At 39.4% G+C, this 22,400-nt stretch overlaps 1 protein-coding gene across 18 annotated transcripts in view; it reads right to left on the reverse strand.

Annotated features, from left to right (window-relative positions):
• The window catches only part of PARD3 (par-3 family cell polarity regulator), a 452,827-nt gene that overhangs the window by 380,470 nt on the left and 49,957 nt on the right, over positions 1 to 22,400 (reverse strand). The window lies entirely within an intron of this gene.

Consider the following 22,400-nt stretch of genomic DNA (forward strand, 5'->3'; position numbering starts at 1 on the left):
TTAGGATCATCCCCCAGTGTTGCCATCTCTTGCTTCCCTTTGCGTCTCATTTATAGTTCTGTCTAAGAGCACAAGTCTCAATCACCTCTGAAAAAAAATGCTGGTGACCTTCTACTGTTGACAATAAAACCTTGGTATTTACCTTTCACTTTATTTCCTATTTCTTTTGTTTTTCATTAGCTATAGACAAACTTCTCCCTTATTCCATGCTGTTAAATCTTTAGAGCTTTTGGGGACAGAACTTGTCAAACATATTTCAGACATCCAAGTGAGAAATGCCATACGGATCATCCTTATTCCACCAGAGTAATCCAAACAGATTTATGAAATATACTAAAAAACATATGAGTTAGAAAACACATCGACCCTTCCCACGAGATCAGATTCATAAAAACATCAGGATGTAAAGCATGTAAGAAAAGTAACCAATTGCAAAGTCTTCCTTAGTGTTTATTCCTTTGTCAATTCAGGCTCTGCTCCTGCTTACAAGCAGTTGTATTGTATAACAAAATCCGAGCTGGCTGTGCCACATTCCTTCTCCTCATTACCAAGGTGTACCATAACAACAATTTCTCCATAACAGACTTGCCCAAAGTCACACAGGATGTTTATGACAGAGTTAAAACACAGCCAGCTACAGGAGGAGTGGAAGATCATATTTTTCCCAGAGGTCCTCCAGTTGTTCCACTGACTTCCAGAAGGGAAATCTGTCTATCCTCTCTCCTTCCACAGTTAAATCACTGGGATTTCTGTGTGTTCTGCTTATATGCTGTACTGGAATGCTCTTTTTTTATATCTATAGACTTGCTACTTTTTTCCACCATCTATCATCTTAAAAGTTTTCATTAAAATATATATATATAGATTCTGTCTTAATTCAACCTACATTGAAGTTTGTTGCCATGTCACTAATTTACTCCTTCCAAACTGCTTCTATTAAAATAACTCATTGTGTTACAGATGTTGCTATTGATTTATCTACTGAACTAAACACATAATGAAGCAGAAAGTAAAACCAACAAAAAATATTATTGCTTTTTTTTCTCTTAATGCTTTGGGAGGCTACCTGGAACAGGCTAGATAGAGTTAAAGGAATAAATAGGTATTAATTAAAAAGCCTTCAAAGGATAAACCTTGGGCAGTACAAGAGCCCGGCCATGGCTCCACCCAAGATGGATGGACAGCCATGAGTTTTCAAATTTTTATTAAGTTTTGGTCCATTTATACCCTGGGATTAATTGTCCAATTACAGCTTCAGGTTATGAAGCCCCATCCTCCCAGATTGCTCTCCTCAATTTGCTGTTGTTGCTACTTTTTGGGCCTGAAGCTGCAACTGTGTCCTTGGTTTTCGGGCTGGAAATTGATTGCTTTGTCTAACTAAGCTGTGAGGAGAACTTGCTAACACCTTATTTGAAAGTTCAGAGTTATATACTAATGCTGTACAGAATCTGGAAAATATTAAAGCTAAAACTGAAGGCATCATCTCATTAATTTTGTCATGGCTCCAAGAATAATTCCCTCAACACCAACAAAAAGCCATATGCTTTTCCACTTCAGTCTCTCTGTAAAACCAGCTTCCTAGCAGTAGAATTAAGAAAATAAGTAGTGATGAAAAGAAACTTGAAAACAAACAAAAATGACAAGTTACTTAAAAATTCATACTGCATTTTAGAAATTAATATAACTAGAATTTTTTTTAACAGACAATTTTCTTCAGGTTATAATTCCTACGGTACAATTTTAGGACTGTAACAGAGAGACTTGAATCAAAATCAGTAAGTTCTAACTGTATTTTTTTGTTTGATCAAAGCATGAGATACAGCTGTTACATTTTATGAGTCCAACCCAAATCCTGATCTAAACAGTATGAGTAAAGACAAGCTAGGTTCAAATTTGCAACAGGTTTTCAATTTCAGGGTATGAGAATCGTGAAGTGTTTACTAAAGTGCAGCAGAAGATTAATGTGTTAATCTCTGCAAGTTACCAAAACATAAATTCACTGAATACATCAATAAGTACCTATCAACTTCTGGAGTGATTTAAAAGGAGCCTATCCGAGCTCCATCTCATCAAGCTGTTACATTTGGAAATGATTAAGAAAAAGTAAGAGCAGTTTCAAGTATTTGTTTAACCTGGATTCAATATCCATACAGTGTCTAGGAGGTCCTATGGAAATCTGAAGGAAACACTGCCCTTTCCATAAGATGGATGCAACACATTCAGAGGGGCTAATCAAACACTTTATTTCCCAATAAAAGTAAAGTGAATGTACACGTAACAGCCCATCTTTTTTTTTTTTTTTTTGGCAGGTGAAAACACAGTTGCTTTTTGGAAGCCACAAAAAGGAAGGGAGTGGGTAGGGAATGAACGGGTACATCAAGATGGTTGTCCTGCTCTTTGCACCAAGCAAGCATCATACACCAGCTCCCTAACACCTTTACAGAACAATCCTTCACATTATTAGCAAATACCCTCAACTCTTTTGCATTTGATGGCCACTCAGAAGATTGAAAATGGGAATTAAGAGAACAGAGCCGAGGGCTAGACAGAAATGCCCTGAAGACCTACCCTGCTTGGGTTGGACCCTGCTGCCTACAGTCACAAACCTTTAACTTGCAAGCTAGTTAAGCAAGGATGGTTCCATATCCAAAGATTTAAATAGTTTACTACAGTTTATTTGCTTACTAAACTACCACTTTACCACTTGGAAGGACTAAAGTCTTAAGTTTTTACTAATTAGTAGATGTCAGCTATTATTCTTTTAAGATGTATAACAGGAGGAAAAAAGTTTAATTCCCTGTTCTGTAATCTGTATGTAGCTGTTCAGGTGCCTAAACACCAACTCCAAGACGTTAGGCCAAAGGCAATGCTCAAGTTACTCAGTTCATTTGCATCTGAGTTAAGTGTCTGTATTCAGCCCACCTAACTTCTGATGGAGCATGGAACGAGGAAGAAAAATGAATTAATTATATTTCAGTAACTGAACATATTATTACATGTACAGAACTGAAGTTCAGTGAATTGTTTTGTAGCAGCAACCATCAACATTTGTAATAATTCAGGAAATCATTGTCATTCCAAGAAGACAAACCATTACACCACTGCTCTGCGTCTGTTTCCCAATGCAAATCTGCCCATGTCTGTGAGCAGGCGCCGGTGCCAATGCTCCATCGCTTGTCTGTGGAGCAAACAGGTGCAGGAGCTGATAGGGAAGAGCTGCGAGTCTCAATCTGCATCTGCAACGCTGCTATTGTGCCTCAACAATGTCACAAAGTGCAAGAAGCACTGCCCAGTGTCATTCATCAAAGCACTATGATGGTGTCAAGAAAAGAAATGTGTTCTCTGCTGTCAGCTTGTTTTAATGAAAATGCATTGCGATATTTAAAAAGTTTTCAAAGCTGACTTCTATTTCTGACAGCTGACAGATTTATGAAAGCTATTTTTGATGAAAAATGAGCAACAAGATTAACAATATTCAAAACAAAGAAATCAATGTAGTCTGCCTGAACATGCCAAAGTGCTAATAGAGGAAGAGAAATTAACTCAGTAAAGCAAGGACTGTAGAAGAGAATCTAAGGCAGTTTAATAGCAATGTAAAGTTTACAATATTTCAAAATTTGGAACAGCCCTTAATGAACAAACTGACTTCAAGTGTGACAGACTGTGGAACACTGTGGTTCTCTCAAGCACGAACACTTCATGTTTGATCTTGCTCTCAATAAAACCAGAATGAAAGCAATGAAAGACAAATGATAGAGTTATTGCCACCTCAATGTTCCTGGGTTTTCTTTTCAGAAAACAGTTATGTGAATTTTTTTTTGCTTTGTGAGGTTTTTCTTTTGTGGAGTGTTTTATTTGGGGTTTTTTTTGTTTGGTTTTTTTTAAGGAATTAGCAAATGAAGTAGAAAACTACATTATGAAAACTTTGCACGACTCATTTTAAACATGATCAGCAGAGGAACTAAAGCGTTTTTAAGTTATAGTAACCTTTCTAACCATCTCTTTATTATGTATAGCATACAGCAGATCTAAGTTCAAGAGGCTGTGTAAATTTTTTTTTTCTGACCAGTAGGAATAACCATAACCACCATCCTGTTGTGTACTACTTCTTTCCAACTTTTGGTCATGAATTCTATCCTAGGCTTCGGAAACCACTCGAGGAAAGATTTTTGAAACCATTCCCATTCCAACAAAAATTCTGGCTCCACTTGAATACAAAAAACAAGAGGAGATAAAAGCCCAGGAGGAAAGCTGCCATATTTGCAGTCATGGAAACATAACTCACACAACTGGAGTGCTGCAAGGGTTTACTGTAAACCCTTCAGAAGGGACAGGCAAGGAAGGAGCAATCAGGCAGCCCTGTGTGTGTTAGGAACAGTTTTGATTGCTTAGAGCTAAATGATGGTGATGCTAAAGCTGAGTATTTATGGGAAAGAATCAGGGAGAAAGCCAACAGGGCAGACACCCTGCTGGCAGTCCTTCACAGATCACCCAACCAGGATGAAGTTGCAGAGGAAATATTTTATAACCAGCTGACAGAAGACTCACAGTTGCTGGCCCTTGTTCTCATGGAAGACTTCAACTTACCAGATGTCCTCTGGAAATACAGCAGAGAAATAGTCCAGCAGTTTATGGAAGGTGACCTTCCTGACACAGCTGGTGAGGAAGTCACCTAGGGAAGGTGCCTGTTGGTCCTGTTGTCTGTAAACAGAGGATTGTTGGGTGATGTGATGGTTGGAGGCAGTCTTGGGCACTGAGATCACAAAAGGATAGTTTTTTATTCTTGAAGAAGTATGAAAGAGGCAGAACTGCCACAGGCAGCAGAACTGTCACCCTGGACTTCCAGAGGGCAGACTTGGGCATGTTCAGGAGCCTGGGTAACAGAGTCCCTTGGGAAGCAGCATTGAAGGACAAAGGAGTCCAGGAAGGTTGGACATTCTTCAAGAAGGAAAACTGTAAAAGCACAGGAGCAGGAAGGCCCCACATGCTGAAAGACAAGTCACTGGGGAGAAAGATGGGCCTGACTGAACAAAGAGCTTTGGCCGGAACTCAGTGGGGAAAATCAAGAGCTTATAACCTTTGGAAGAACAGACAGATCACTCAGGAGGACGGCAAGGACATTGTGAGGTTATGCAGAAAGAAAATTTGAAGGACCAAAGCCCCTGTAGAACTTAAATGTGGCTATTGCCATGAAAGACAATAAAAATGTTTTTGTAAATGCATTAGCAACAAAGTGAAGGCTAAAGAGAATCTCCACACCTTACTGTATGCAGAGGGAAGCACAGTGACAAAGGACAAGGAAAAGGCCAATGTAGTTAACGCCTTCTTTGCCCCAACTGAAGAGCAGTTCTACACATAGCCAGTCCCTGAGCTGGAAGACAGGGATGAGGAGGAGAAACCACCATAATCCAAAGGAAGCAACCTGCCACACCACTTGGACACATTCAAGTCTACGAAACCAGATGGGATCCACCCAAGGGTACTGAGGGAGCTGCTCAGGGAGCCCTTTTCCATCATTCATTAGCAGCCAAGGCTAACCAGGGAGGTCCTGGGTGACTGGAACGGGGCAAATGTGATGCTCATCTACAAGAGAAGAGGAAGGAAGATCCAGGAAACTACAGGCCTATCAGCCTGACCTCAGAGCTGGGAAAGGTCATGGAGCAGGTGATCTTAAGTGCCATACACACCAAATCCAGGACAACCAGGGAATCAGGCCCAGCCAGCACTGGTTTATGAAAAGCAGGTCCTGCTTGACCAACCTGATCTCATTCTGTGACTAGATGACCGCTTACTGGATGAGGGAAAGGCTGTGGATGTGTCTGCCTAGAGTTTACTAAAGCCTTTGGCACCATTTCCCACAGCATTCTCCTGGAGAAACTTGGCTGTTCATGGCTTGGATAGGCACGCTCTTTTTTGGGTAAAAAACTGGCCAAACAGCCAGGCCCAGAACCAGTGGTGGTAAATGGAGTTACATCCAGCTGGCAGCCAGTCACCAATGGTGCTCCCCAGGACTCAGTACTATCTCTACTATCTGTTTAATATTGTTATCCATGATCTGGGATGGGGAGGTTGAGGGCACCTTCAGTTTGCAGGGAACACAAAGCTGGGCAAGAGTGTTGATCTGCTGGAGGGCAGGAGGGCTCTGCAGAGGGATCTGGACAGGCTGGATCAGTGAACTGAGGCCAGTGCTCTGAGGTTCAACAAGGCCAAGTGCAGGACGCTGCACAAGGGTCACAACTACCCCTGCAACACTCCAGGCTGGGGGAAGAGTGGCTGGAGAGCTGCCTGCAGGAAAGGGACCTGAGGGTGCTGAACATAAGCCAGGCTGTGCCCAGGTGGCCCAGAAGGCCAGTGACATCCTGGCCTGGATCAGCAATAGTGTGGCCAGCAGGACCAGGGCACTGATTGCCCCCCTGGACTGGGCACTGGTGAATCTTCAGTCCTGTTTCCAGTTCTGGGTCCCTCACCACAAGAAGGACCCTGAGGTGCTGGAGCGTGTCCAGAGAAAGTGAACAGAGCTGGGGGAGGGTCTGGAGCACAGATCTTAGGAGGAGTGGCTGAGGGAGCTGGGGTTGTTTAGCCTGGAGAAAAGGAGGCTCAGGGGAGACCTCATCACTCACTGCAAACACCTGGAACGAGGCTGTAGCAAAGTGGGGGCCTGTCCTTTCTGCAGGTAACAATGATGGGATGAGAAGAAATGTCCTCAAATTGCAGCAGGGGAGCTTTAGATTGGATCTTAGGAAAGGTTTCTTCATAGAAAGGGTTATCAAGCATGAGAACAGGCTGCCCAGAGGAGTGATTGTGTCACCATCCCTGGAGGTATTTAAAAGAAGTGTGTACGTGGCACTTAGGGACACAGTTTTGTGGTGGCTTTGGCAGTGCTGGGTTAACAATTGGACTGATGATCTTAGAGGTTTCTCTCAACCTAAAGGATTCTTTGATTCTATGATTCAATGTATGCACTATTTTTGCTATTTTTTTAAATTTTTCATTTCTTGACTACATTTAATTCATCTGAAAGGCAATTTTCCTAAGATTGACAAGGAAACTAAAATCTTGATTTTTCAGTTTTAAACTTAGACCACACGAGACATCTCACTATTTCTGACCCTACTGAAAACTAGAGTAATGAAGCCTGTGGGAGAAAAGAGAAAATTAAAACAACATCGATTTTTCACAAAGAAAGTACCCTAGAAGAAAAGCTGTCAATCACAGATGACAAGAAGCCAGTTACAGCAGAAGCGTGAAACGTGAGCATCACTCTCACTTCTTTCTATTTATTTTAAATAACAGATGAACAGTCATTAATATTTACTGTATTTCAATTTAGTCAGATAACACAATATTCAGCCTGAAGTCAGATTAGGCAGCAGCTGGTTAGATGGATGGCATCTGTCAGGGGCTGTTCTTCTAAAAGCCACTAATACTGTCAGTGAAAATTACAGTCTACAAATCAAAAGAACGTAAGTGTTTCCACTGAAACACATATGAAATCAGACAGTTCCCACTGGATTTTCCCCATGTGCTATTACCTCCATGATCAGTTCATACTTCAAGTGACAGAAATTGCTGAGAAAGCAAAACATTGCTTGCTTGCTTTCTATCTGAGAAGTATACTTTGAGCCAGGGGACATATTTTTAGATAATTAAAAATAATTCTCTTTCCTTTTTGTCAAGAAATATTAAAATCAACCTGCTGTAAAGCAAAATGCTCACTCACTCTTGTACAGGACAACAGGGGGCAAAACTTTGTTGCTATAACAAAAGTGACAACATCTCTGTTGGAAATGAGATAAAATCCTTTTCTGTTTGTAAATTCTGTAACATTAAAATACAACTTCTTCCAACAGTATGAAAATGAAAGCAAAGACTATTCACTCAGAACTTTAGTGAGTGTTCAAAATACATGTCAAAATATTGTTTATACAGCACAAAAAAACTACAAGCTTTACACCATGCAAGGATGATCATTCCACAAAAACTGTGGCATAGCACTTAAAACATACTTTTAAGTACTGAAGGGTACTAAAACACTAATTTTCTGTTTCTGCTAAAGTGCTGAGAATATGATCATTTTGAAATGGAGTGTTATGATATGTATATCCTGAAATCATTCATCTTTTTTTTTTTGGTCCATTCTAGTTTGTACTTGGCAAGCTTTCCCCCCCTTAATCGGAACAAAACAGCTAAACCTAGAAAGGTATTATTGCAACTGCCAACAGTGTCTTTTAAAATGCACCATCCCCATTTTGAGGATATAATGCTGCACAATAAGCAGCAAAAAAAGGAAGCATGCTGCTTCCTTGCTAATCAGGGAATGGCACCAAGAATTTTCAATGAATAATCAGTGTGCAGCAGTACTGTCTGGGTGCTAGCGGGATGCTGAGTGAGTGCAGAGGGTGGGCAGATCCCCACTGGGCAGCGCTCGGAAGGCGAGGCAGGAGTGTACCCTCGTGGTGAAGGCAGCTCCTGCACACCAGGCTGTGACAGCACCAGGCTGTGACAGCACCAGTGACAGCTGAAACGTCCTGTGACAGTCACCAGCACAGAGGAGGCCGGCCACAGATCTGCAAGGAGATGCCAAGAAAGCTGGGCTTCATCAGTTTAAAGAGGAGGCTAAAGGAGAAGCTTGTTGCTGTCATCTGTGACCTAATGGGAGGGAAGAAAGAAAACAGAGCTGTGATCTTCTGAGAGATGACCCAGAAGTGGGAGGAGGTGCAACAATCTCAACAATCACACTAATTGCAACACCAGGAAGTCATCAGATGAGGCTTTGGAAACAATTTTTCACCTTGTCAGCAAACCCTGGAACAGGTGCACAGAGAGGCTGTGCAATCTGCAGCCTCGGAGATGCTCAGTTCCAGACTGCACAGGACTGGTTTGCAGCGAGGGTTTGGACCTGACGCCTCCAGAGGTCCCTTCCAGCCTCAACCACCCTATAGCTCTGTGACTCTGTTTTGTTTCTTACTCTCCTCAGTGCCTGCATTTCAACAGCAGATCCAAGCACTCACCCGAGGCAGGGTGAGCAGTTTGGTGAATACACCAGAACCTACCAGCTCAGCAGACGGCATTTGGCCGGACTTAACCCGGTCATCTCTGGTCACCACCAGCCCTTTGTGGGCACAAGCAACAACAAGGACCTGCCTTCCCTTGCACCTCCTTCTCTCTCAGCACTGGGTATGGTCATGCACTGCCAAATGGAATGGCCAGTTGGCCATTTTGCTCCCTTGGCTAGCAGGGCTGGACCCCTGAATGCCTTTTTCACCCAGCTTTGCTAAGGGAGACTCATTGTCTCCTGTAATATCCAGAGCTCAGCTGATAGCAAAGCTGCTCTCAGCATCCAGACTACTCCTTGCAGCAGAGGCCATTGTATTACCCCTTCTCCTATGACCTGTCCTTTTTTTTCTGGCAGAGCTGTCAGCACACTGACTCCACTCCTCACAACCAACAATTGAAGCCAGGCAGAGATGGGAAGCACAGTCATGGCCAGGGAAGGTGGGAGGTCACACTCATCTGCAGCACTACCACAGTCTTACATCAGCTAAAATCAGCCACAAAGCCACACTTTTAGGAACCAAAAAGTGTGGTTAATCATGTTAGCTCTTACATGAGCTATAACAACAATTGCTCGAGCAAAATTAAAAATAATAGCTCAATTTAGATCAGATGAACCTCTAAGTTGTCAAAATAAAGCCTAATATTTTGCTCATATTACAGAAATCACCAATTAAATTTTAAAACTTCCTGGGAACATGCTGTTATTTTAACACCACAACAAAATATTTCTTGAGACGGTATGACTGTATGTAATACCGTCATAACTTCCAGGACAAGGCACCAAGAGAAGGAAACCACAACTCTGGAAGAGGACAACTTCCCTCCTAGTGTAGTGGAAATCAGCAGCAAGGAGGGCATGAACCAACACCACTGCAGCCATCAAGGCACAATGATTTACACTGCTGTAGGGAGCACTCCAACACATCTACCACAATCCCCATGAACAAGCCTCAGTAAGAAAAGGAAAACATGAATTTAAGACTCACAATGGCCAAATCTCTCACTATCATTCCACTAAGCTTCGATTTTACTCTGTTGAACTGAAGGTAAGCCTACTTCACCAGCTACAACCCACCTCACCCTGCTGTGACCACAGTCTTAATAATAATATCTAACCACTATGGTTAACAGCTTGCCAGGCTCCACAGGGAATGAGTTGTGCTAGGCCAACTTTCTACTAACAACCCAGCTGCCAGAGGAACCTAAATGCTCTTATCTCCCAGTGCTCTGTTACACATATCACATGCTTCCCCTCTTTACATGCTTGTCTGGTTGCATTCTTAAAAAAATAGGATCAGATTTTTCCACAACAAATCCTCAGGCTCACACTTGAAGCTGATTTCCTTCTCCCCAAAGAAGGCATTCGAGATTCCCCAGAGAATTCAAAACAAACCCTTGTAAAAGATAGGAGGAAAATCACTAGATGAAAAGTAACCAAAGGTCATGGTTTTCAAAAATTACATATGAAAATTAAATTAGATTAATTAATTTTTCTTTACTGCTTAGTTATCTTAAATGATTTCAAATTATTTGCTGGTAGCTGCTGCTATGGCTTTTCACTCACCAGACCTGTCACACACCAATAGTCCTGATCCTGGCACATCTACCACATATTGATGTGAGAAATCATTATCCTTTTGGGCAATCCCCTCACATCCCCAACCTTCCCAGTGCCATTTTTCCACTCAGTGTTTCTTTTTAATAAGACAGCAGAAAGTGTAACTCAGAGGCCTTTGCCTGCTCTCAGATGCTCATAACAAGGGATCTGGAACACTCCTATTAGCTGAGTCATATTTAAACACAGGGATTGGAGGATTTTCTAACAACACCCTCTTTGTATGTATTGTCCCACATCTGGGATAGCGGGCAGTGAACCCCACATGGTTCAGGAATTACAGAGCTTAAAGGGGGAAAAAAAAGTTTGTCATCTCAATTCTGTAGCACTCCATGGAGGAAAAACAGGAATATTAGTGAATAAACCACAAATCTGTAGTGTATGCAAACCTTGTATGAGCATGGAACTTTGCCAGGTTCCAAAATGCTGTATGCAACACATAAGTAGTTATCAGGAAAACAGCTTCAGCTCTTAATTAATCCACTGAGGCTCTAGCCCATGTCCCAGTAATCAGTCAGCTGGCAATGACAAAGACAAAAAAGACGTGAGAGGCTCTCACAAAACAGCCAAAATTAAAATTGGATCTGTTTTTTATGTTCCCCTGCACATAAGGATTTTGGTCTCAAATTTTTACTTCTTTATACTTCATGCAACTGACTTTGTTCTTCATTCGAAACATAACAAGAGGCAACCACTTCTCCTAAAACTATCAAATATTTTATACATCATGTTGCATAATACTTGTAAATCTAAGAAGACCAGCCTACATATTTGTGGAATGTGATTTCTATCCCGATCAATCAATATAACAAGATCAGAAGCCAGTGAATGTAATTACCATCAGATTTTCTACCTTAGAACAGATAAGCCTAAGGAAAACAACAGAATAAAAACATGATCTATAATAATAAACAATTCGATGAGAAGATTATCTTGAAAGAGGTTCATTGCTGCATCAGATAGGATCTTTGATATTGTTGATATATTTGAACATTTTATGATTTTCCATTTCTGCTCAGTTTGCTAAGCTAACAAAAAAACCCACGGAACAGCAAGACAAATGCAGCAATTTGCCTTAACACTTTCTTACATCAATGTAATTCAGAAAATGTAAAAAATGTTTTTTTAAAAAATGTTCTCAGATTCTTATTACTATTTTACCAGTAATTTAATAATTTTCACTGGGGAGAAGTCAAAATGAAATTTTACCACCACCGCCACCCCAAAAAAAAAAGAAAAGAAATAACAAACCTGCAAAAAAGGGAGTCCAGTGATACTAAGGCCAAGGAAGTAGAAAAGGATTTTGCAACAAACCGTGATTTTGAGAGACTTCGATTGATATCAATCTACCGAAAGATTTAAAAAATAACTTTGGTTTGCCTGCCTGTATAAGCAGAAGCAGAGTCTTGTTCCTCCAGGGAACCACCCAAGTAAAACCACATATATTGAGAGCAGCAAAGTCTACTATTGTCTCCTAAAGCAGCAAAGACCAAAGCACAGTTTTAAATATTCTCAGATGTTAGACATCTATTGGAAAAATGTTTTTTAAAAAATGAGAAAGAAACTCAACCAACACAGAAAAGATTTTTAAGTAACATTTCTCCTGGTGCTGTAACTGAACAACTGCTCACTCAGTAAGCCAGGCCTGGAACGAGTCTGTGTAACCCCGTTACACTGTGCTGAGCAGAGCTGGGTCAGGCTGGTTGAAAACTGATCTGATTCTGCTAACTTCAAACCCATAATTTTTAAAGTTCAACAAATTTTAAAGTAACAAATGCAGTTGTGTTTTGTGTTCAACAGCATTTCCAATACACACAGAAGTAGCTGCCCTTGCGGGAAGAGGGGGAGGGCAGGGAGGAGGTAAAAATGGTTTTGTCTCACTTAATTATAATGATCTGAAGATTGAAACAAGACCAAGCTTGTAGGAAAAATTAACTTTTCTTACAGTTAACTGGAGCATTTCAAAGGGGAAAAAACACATTCTTGAGTCAGAAAAGCCCTTATTCAGATCTTTCCAATACACAAAAGTTGATTAAAATGGACCTTTGTCTAGAGTGCTTCATTTCAGATGTATCACCCACTAACATATTGTAAGCAAGCCAAAGCACTAAAAGTCTCTTAAAATTACTCCCATAATTCTGCATCTATGAGTATTGCAGTTCACACATCCCTATGAAAAAGAATTTTTAGCAAAGCACTTTTTCTGTAAGTGACATCATAAAAGATTGATCTAAAGCAGATGATGCTTTTTTCTTTTCAATAAAAATAGAATTTAGAAGATTAAATAATTAAACCAACAAGAAATCATATTCAGGACTTGTTCAAGCAACAGCCTGAATTCAGTAATTGAGCATATTTTTCATTAACCACTAGAGGTCACACAGTAACCATGGCAGACATCCAAAAGATGAGTGGACTCAAGAAAGTTATGGTCTGTTAAAATCAAAATACAGGGGTACTCACTGATTTGCACCCACAAATGAAATCCTGACATTAATTTCAGTAGCCCAGTTCCACAAAAGATTCAATGAACTTGAATGTTCACAGATGTCATTTAGTATTTCACACCTTCATAAAATTGAGATTTATTATTTTTACTTCTAAAAAACACATCAAATAATGGGTGGAGGTGCAGCAGGATTGTCAGAGCTTGCAGTGCTTTTGAAGGTTTTTCTGATTTCTTCAAGTATTTCCTCATTTGAAATTCTGGAACTTCAATTCAAGCAAACAGCTTCAGCTATGCCTATAATTAACCCTAAAGAATCACAATAAGCTGGAACATGCTAATATTTTACTAGTTAATTTCTTGCTATGTAAATAGACATTTTAACATTCCAAGAACAAGAGAAATAGTAATAAAACCAAATATGATCCCACACACATAAAATACATTGTATTTTTAATCTCATACCAAAGTTTACACTGGACACAATAACTTATATTCTCTTAAATCTGAATGGATATATGCCCTCAAAATTTAGATGCAGTTGGAATGGTCATGGTCTGAAAACTACTGGCTTGCAAGAAATTCACTTTAATGCTACTGAAAATCTATTTCAAAGCATTTGCAGAAACACTATTTGCAAAGTGTTAAAGTGCTTCATGTTGTACACAGCTAATTAAAAAATCCCTGTAAAATTAATTTAAATCCTTCAAGAAGGTACAAACAAGTGCAGAGCAAGAGATGGATCAGAGTCAGCGATCCTGTACTCCTGTATTAGATTAAATTTTAGGGGTCAGTCTACAAAGATATTTCATGAACTGAGTCACTTTTCATTCCATTTAAGACAGTTCACAATCCACCTTCTCTTTGGAGAAATTTCATTTAATTAGATCCTAGCAACAAAATATAAAGAAAGACCTGTGTATGAAAGTTTTTTACTACGGCAGAGCGGCACTGCCAAGGCATTAAACTGCCCTCTAACCCAAGAACTGGTCCCACCAGAACAGGTGCTTCTGTTGACTTGCATTACCTGTTCTGGAATAAGTAAGATATTTCACTCCCTAAAGCTCTTAGTCTGGTACATTTCAACATAAAAAAAAAAATAGTAACAACGAAAAGCAGTGGAACAGCTGTAATCTGAATAATAATTTCAAAAGTTTCAGGACCCATCATGTTTTTCAGCACAACAAACAACACTACCAAGGCTCACAGGACATACATTGCACTATAGGAGCAATTCCTTGAGACAAAACAGAAATTATAAATCACATCTTAAAAGCAGAAAAGATGCAGACTTTTCTCAGCATGAAATCAACACCATAAATCTATCTAGCTCTTAAGAAATATTACAGAAAAAAAAATCAGCTGTACCTGCACACAAGCTTGTATGTATACACATACTGACACACACAGATTGCAAATCAGCAGAGGTGGCTTTCTGCTTCATACTAACACAGCAAGATTTACAAACTCCATAAAAATTTAGAAGGTAAGATTTTTTTTTTTGAGGAATTTCCAAATACAAACCTGCTTTTTCTGTGCCTGCCTTTTCTGAGCACCCAATGTAGCAGACTTAAAGCTAAGAGACTTGGACTGTCTCCTAACTTTCACTGAATCTCTCCGGCGATCATATGAAAAAGACGACGACTTCTTTGTAATTTTCCTCTTAGGTGTGTCTGCCATTTCATCCGAAGTATGGTTACCTTCAAGTAAACAGTATCCCAAGAAAATAAAAACTCAGTATCATCAAGCTGCCACCAAGCTTGTGTGAAAGAGTCTTCAATCCTACAGGAAATCTAGCAGCCTGCAAGGAACGGAGCCCACCGAAGAGCAGTTCCAATTCTTCCAAGAGTTGTGAAAATGAAGAAAGCCGAAGGTCCCACAATGCTGTATGTCACTGCAGGGCAGGCAGAACTCCTTCTTGCTGTATGAACTCAAACAGGCTTCAGCAGTGATGCTAATCTGAGAACGTAGTGACTATCCTGCTGAGCACGCTAAAGGTGAACGGGAGGTAGTTCCCAGCACACCAACAGGGTGTGGAAGTACACCAGCAGGGTGTGGGGATGAAGCAGAAGACTTGGGGTTCAAAGCATCTTCTTAACTCCTTCTTCTCTGGGCTACTGCTAGGAAGTCAGCTGAAAAGTCAGGCTGGTGAAAGCTCCCCAGACAGCATGTTTTCTTCTCCTTGTCCAAAAAAGACAGCATTATTTTCTTCTCTTTGGATCCAAGGCCCGTTCTGAAGAAACCTTCAGTATGTGGTAACCACCTCATTAAATGCATTAGGGGCCCTGTTTTAATTTAATTTAAATATTCCCTTCTCTCTCTTTGTCAGGACTATTCATGCTACAAAACTAGAAGATACTTCAACTTCTAAGTCAACTACAAAATAAAGTACCTGATTCTGAACCTCACCATCCCTCTTGAGAAATAACTAAGGAGTTACAGCAGTCTCTTAAGACCTGTTGGTATCAATGGATAAGAGGGTAATGAATTCTTATCCCAGTGACAGTGTGGGAATCTTATCAGACAGCTGAGATTGCAACTTTTGTACCAGCACTGTGTTTAGTAGGAATGTTTTTCTTACATAAGGTATTAGTCAAGGAACTCTACAAGGGTGTACAGCCCCGAGAGTTGCTGCTACTGATTTCTATTAAGCAAAACACATCCAAAGGACCAAGCTCTACAAACCATTTAATCCATGTTGAAAGACAAAGAGGAAAACTACCTTTGACAAACTTAGGCACTGTCCAGGGTCTTTTCCAGAAGCTTTTCCTTATTTTATTCATGATGTTACTTCACGTACAAAACAACTCTGAATAATTTATAGTTGCAGGATTATCCATTACTATAATTAAGCTATAATATGGGTCAGTCCTCTGGTGTATGAGTCTCACTACCTCTGTTAGGAAATATCTGTGAAGTTGGTACAGCATTTCTTTTAGGACTTGCTGATATCAAGGAGTAAGAGAGTAGTGTTAATGAAATCCCATAACCAACCTTTCCTGAAACTTCTTCCTTTGTTGTAGGATGAATAATATGCCTCTAGGACACAGTGATAATGCTAAAATTAACCAAAAGCTATCAGAATGTTAAGTATTTATTAGCCATAATGGCCTAATTCTAGATTCAATGCACATTTTTGTGAGGATTTACACTGTGAAGGATTAGAAAGCACAGCTTCATATTATTTACAACTATATCTAACCAGTTAATCTGCAAATACTACAAGATATGGAAAAAATCCATTATTAAACATCTTTAGTGTGGAGTCTCTTTTAATTGCGATGTGTTTATAATATTGTAGCAGTCATTACCCGTAGCCACATACTGACCTTCAGTGTTACTAATATTAGATACTCTCAGATCATCATCATTTCAATACACCCTGTGGTTTTCACCAAAGTTTAGATTAAAGAAACTTCTTTCTCACAAACCGAAATCCTACTTAAATTACCATTTTCCATTATTTCCAAGCATCACCTTTTTGAAGAGCTAAGATAAGCAGAAATTCAGTATTATGTGCTTACAAACCACAATCTCAAGAAAAAACATATCCTCCAAAACTTTGTGAAGTATTTACAGCATTTGATAAACATCCCAGCTATTCTGATGAAAATTAATGTCAAGGAAATTTGAAAACACTTTGCAGACAGCTACTCTTATGACAGTTTCACAAGATGTCCCAGATCTTGCACTGAAAAAAACAAAGAACCACTTCTCATTTCAATATCACCTCTGATTCTAGAGCCACCTGTGGTTTGCTTCTTACGACATCATCTCAAGACTGAGATCCTGGTCCTCTAGACATTGCTGGTGCAGGACATTAATCTGGACCTGGACTCAGTGCTGGCATCTGCTCTGTGCTTATCGCTATTTGTACAAAATCTTTTTGGTTGCTTGGTTTGGTGCTGGAGGAAGCAGAGGGCACACCACCAGCACACACAGCAGAGATCCCACCACCCATTCCATTCTCCACCACTTGCTGCACCACAGGGACCTCTCCAGCAGCTCCACAGCCTCTGCTGCCTTGCTGCACTGTAAAGCAAGGTCTCAGCCCACTCATGTTCCCATTCCTCCTCTTCCTCCTTCATACCTCAACCACTCCCAGCAGCAAAGTCCGCTCCCTTTTCTCCTCAGCCTGTCAGGTCCCTTGGTGAACTTACAATAGTCATGAAATAGCAGAAGAATACTCAGTTTTGCAAGGAAGAGTCTTCTGCCACTTGAGTGAACAAATCTGCTACGAGATGGGGTCCAAAGAGTGCCAGAGCCTCATAAGCCAAGCAGCAGGGCTGGGATGAAAACACCGGGGAGAGGCAGAGACAGGGCAAGTTGCTGGAACCTTCTGAGACCTGGTTATGTACCTTGCACATAAGCCACTGTGTCCAGAGGTCAGAAACATTCTCCCAAATGTAAGAGCTAGCTCAGAACTCATTAGTTTGTGTATTCAGTTAAAGCAGTCTCTCTTCAAAAGCACACCACCTTTGCCAAAATGAGATTACATCAACCATATTATTGTCTACTCCCTGGATGCTTCTACAACTCTTCAGGACGAGCATTCACCATCCATGTTCAGTTTCCCACACAATAATGGAATTTGTCACTCCAGTATTCAAATCTCCCTTCCCTCCTTTCAGAACAATTGCAAATACATTTAACAATACATGCTCTATTTTCCATCTTACAACCAGTTAGACATCCATAAAACCCTTCCTCTTACTTCATGCCAAGTTTGTGGGGATTTTTGCCTGTACTAATCCAGTTACTCTTGCTCACTTCTGTCTTTCCACTGAGAATACAGGCACATTTGTGAGACACGACTTTCTTGACAGCACTGTCATGATCTTCCCCAGTATATCACACTCATGCATAGGCCTGCTGTTCCTCAGAGAACAGTATTTACCAAAACACTCAATTTTCACAAGTCAGATTTACCTGCAGCTCTTCAGATCTCCATGGGAACTGATTTATGGATTTACAAATGTCAGTCCTCTCCTACCTGGGAGTTCTTAGTGCATCGATACAACTGTTTCAGCATTACAGGAAAGCATCTGGAATACTGCAACTTACACAAAAATACACAGCTTTTCATGAATGAAAATGTCACCACATAGCTACAAAAGACTAGGTAATGATGAGATTAACAATTTGAAGAACAGTGCTAAAAGAGGTAAAAAAGTAAGAACTACAGTTAGGGGACAACATTTAGTTACATCTAATATCACTTAGGGATTGAAAAATGTATGTTCCAATATTCATGTATTATGACCTTTATTTCCTCACTTCCATGAATATATGAGTATATATTAGTCTTATGCATGAACACTGTGAAATTAAAATTCAGTTTACTATTAGAAATACTACAAGCATTTAAATTCCATTCTTTGACAAAAGATAATATTTCTATTTTGAGTATGTTATTTTCAAATATGTTTTCATTAAACAACAGCTGGGAATAAAGGCTGTGTAAATGCTTTGATTTTCTGTTTTAGATTCATCAGCAAGACAGACCTAAAAATCTTCATGTGGCCAGTAATGAGTCAAAAATGCTAATGCAAAAACACCTGGTTTAAACAGACACATTCTGTTTTTACAAATTTTTCAAAATTTCAGTAATATAAAATTGTCAATCTCTAAAAGCATAATTAAAATAAAAACCACTGCCAAATAGCAGATGACATCAAGAGCCCACTGTTCAAAAACTGAAGTTTTTGAACAGAAAATAATCATAGGGTTGTTATATGATGGGTTTCTTTCCCAGTATCAATACTTTCCCAAGCTCAGTGGCTCAAACAGTTATTTTAAGCTGTTACAAGAAAAGAATGCCTTATGCTCAAAATGTGTTTTGCCAAGTCACTTGTGAGTAACAACAAATTGTTCCAAGGTCATCCCGTTTTCCTGGGATACTGGGAATGAAGACAAGGAATAAGAAAAGAGAAGCTGCTCATTATGGCAGAAGATAATCATGGCAATAGTTGAAAATTAATTTGATAGAAAGGTTTTGAGGGTAAAAGGGGAAAATACCAATCAGCATTGTAAATACTAAGAATTATATTTCCGAGTAATTTTGGGGGCATTTTTAGTTTTTGCAGATTTGCTGCATGAGACTTGGAAATGGCAGAAACAAGAAGCACAAAAAGTTGTTATTTCCTAGTCATGATTTTAGGGTTTAATTCTTAACTTGCAGAATCAAAGAGATATCACATGTAAATTCAGCTGCAAGTTTGCTTAAATGAGATAGAGACACCCGAAATGTAGAATAAACAACACTACTTTGAGTATTCTGATTATGTGCTGATGGGAATCTAAAGATAACATAACTTTATCTGTGCAGCTTTCATTGACTTCAAAAGCTTTTTAACATTTTTGAGTGAATGAACAGGCACAGGGTTACCAGAACCTCATTCCTTCTAACAGCATCCTGTTGTCACAGGCCTACCCTGAATTTACTACAGAAATGGGGTCTTGCATAACTGGCTTAAAAAATAACAGTGAGAGAGCAAGAATCAATAGCAGCAGGATACTGAAATCACAGCCCTCCAGTCCCTAGCTAGCCTTTAACCTTAACATAATGCATTTGCCCAAAATAGCCTTATTTCTGTGTAGGCTTCCAGTTAACATTCTTACAAACAGAATATAGTCATCTTTTCCAAACCCACATTTTGTGGATCACATGCCTCTCTAACTCAACAGAGCTTTCCAAGAGGAAGTAAACAAAACAACAGTATTATTTAGATCTGACCATCTGTTTTAACACAAAACCCAAAAGTTCATTTCCTTTCCACTACACTGGGAAAAGGTCCTAATATGTCTTCATACTATGTGAAGAAGCTGCTCAAAGACTTTTTCCCACTAGAAGTCTCCACACTTCTTCACACTTGAAGCAAGCAGACATTAACTTCATAATAATATTAATGCAATCTCTGTAGGTCTCTTCAAAGCAGATGCAAATGAAGCACAATTGATTTCACTGAATTTCAGCTGCAGTTTGCTTACTTAACACAGTTAACCCTAGCTCATGAATGTTTACAAATTCCATTTCAGCACATGTCCATGAAACTACTCTCCATCCCATTCTCACCAGAACTATTCCACTCAAACCAGCAACCTCTTGTGTGTCTTTCTGGGAGGTTCAAAGTTTGTCTAAGCAGCACCAAGCACCAACATCACCTTGAACTTCCAGTGACCTGGGCCAGACAGAGCACCACACACACAAACACTGTGGGAAGCATGAGACTTCATCCAGACAAGACCAAACCATATTGCTCTGGTTTTTATCTCTGCACTCAGAGGGTGTAAGCATCAATTATGCAGGGTGAAGAGCTGAGTGAACATTTGAAAATGTTAGGGCAAGCAGAGAAAGCCCCTGCCTGTCTTAGTTTAGAGAAATAAAGCCAGGCTGTAAATCTAAGCATACACCAAATCACTGTTGGTATTTTTGAGAACCAGTGTTGAATTTATCAGGACAATGATAAAGGAATTTATAAGATGCCAAGGCCCTTAACATTTACCCATTGTTAATCCCAAAATAATTTGGCAAAAAAGTAAGTATATTGGAGCAAATAAATTTACAAATAATTGACAGGTTCATACCTACATTGTTTCAAAATAGCTCTATTTGCCCAGCTGATCACCACAACCAGTGGCTGTTAACGGCAGATCCTTGTTGTTCTCTTGCAAAGAAAAAAATCTGATTTTTCAGCAATATAGCTACACTAAACACAGAGATTTTGATCCCTAAAGCTTTCCACTGAACAACAGTCTGAGCATTTCTATTCATAAAGAAAAATACATATAATTGCAAACAATTTTTTTTCAAGTTGTTCAGAATACAAATTACTATTTCAGTGAGAATTTAAATGGGAACAAGTTATATTCATGCACATACTTTAGGTTTGTTGGTTGCTTTTTTTTTTCTTGAAATGAGATTACACCACAATTTCCCCAATATTTTTTCATGGATAAACAAGGGTCTCTGAGATCTCAGAATAAGCACTTCCATATTACACCCAAGGTATGAGAATTACTGAAGTGTCTACGTGCCTCAGTCTAGCTGAAGAAAACACAGTTAAGGATGGTTGAGTTCTGGGTTTTTTCTGCAGAGTTTTTTTCTGTGGTCCTTTTCTTGTTTTTTTTCTGCTGAGAACGTCTGCCTACTAAAAACTGAACTGAGGTCATCAAGTATGTTATCATCAAGTTGGAAACTTATCAAGATGACATATGTTTTTTAGAGTCTTCACAGAGAGTGCTACTTTTACAAGTTACAGAAATCTGAACAAAACAGGTTATTAACCTATCTTTAAAATAATTGGTCTGATCACTAAACACACAAGAAACCTGTATTTTTAAAATGACAGAAGTAGGTTACAGAGCTGACTAAATGCTAGCTGAAAATAGAATCTTGTTTCTTGTAGCCAAATATTTTTCAAAAACAGTAACAAGTCAATCCGTTTGCATTCATGTATACACAGAGATATATATATAAATGCAAAAAACACTGATATGTTTCCGCTGAAAACTATCCATATTTCCATAGTGGAACCTGGAAAAAACTACATTTCAATAAAATTTTTAAAGTTCTCTTTAAAAATAATTATTCAAATGAGCATTTATTAATTTTTTGTTTATCAGGTTATTACCATTAACTGCGTTAACCAAGCTACTTCACATGCAGTGATATAGTGTAATATAAATGTCCACATCTTATGCTGGCTAAATTGGAGTGCTTTATGCACTTTCACAATGAACCATGTTAAAGGGCTTAACAAAAGCTGTTTCAGAAAGGAACAAAGGAACCAACAGCTTAGCAAAATCAGTTTTTCCATGTAGTTTGCTTCATGTTTTGCTCCTTTTTTTTTAAGGAGGAACAACACCAAGCATCACAAATTATTCCAGAAAGCAACTGGCTAACCCTTACTCATCCATTCTGTTTTAGTAAGTGACAAAAGAATAACCAAATATAGGGACAGAAGAAGCTAAATAAAGTCACCCTACCATGCTGCATTTTAATGTGAAGGACGCCATCAAAGATTCTTCTCTCATTCCATTCAGAACAGCTGCTCTAAGGGTCTTTGTATTTGTTACAGGACAGAACATCTTCTCCATGGAGACAGTGGAACAGGAGTAAATATATTCTTCACATCACTTAAGTGTTTTATTTTACTACAGCAGTTGACCATACAGAGCAATAAATCCATCAAGAGGACAAGTGGCCCTTAGCTGCCGTGCATTCTGTATTGTGCTGATATGACACTGCACATTTACAGCATAAAAGCAGCACCAAAGACA

Source organism: Prinia subflava, chromosome 1, assembly GCF_021018805.1.
Source record: "Prinia subflava isolate CZ2003 ecotype Zambia chromosome 1, Cam_Psub_1.2, whole genome shotgun sequence".
In the NCBI taxonomy this organism is placed as follows: domain Eukaryota; kingdom Metazoa; phylum Chordata; class Aves; order Passeriformes; family Cisticolidae; genus Prinia; species Prinia subflava.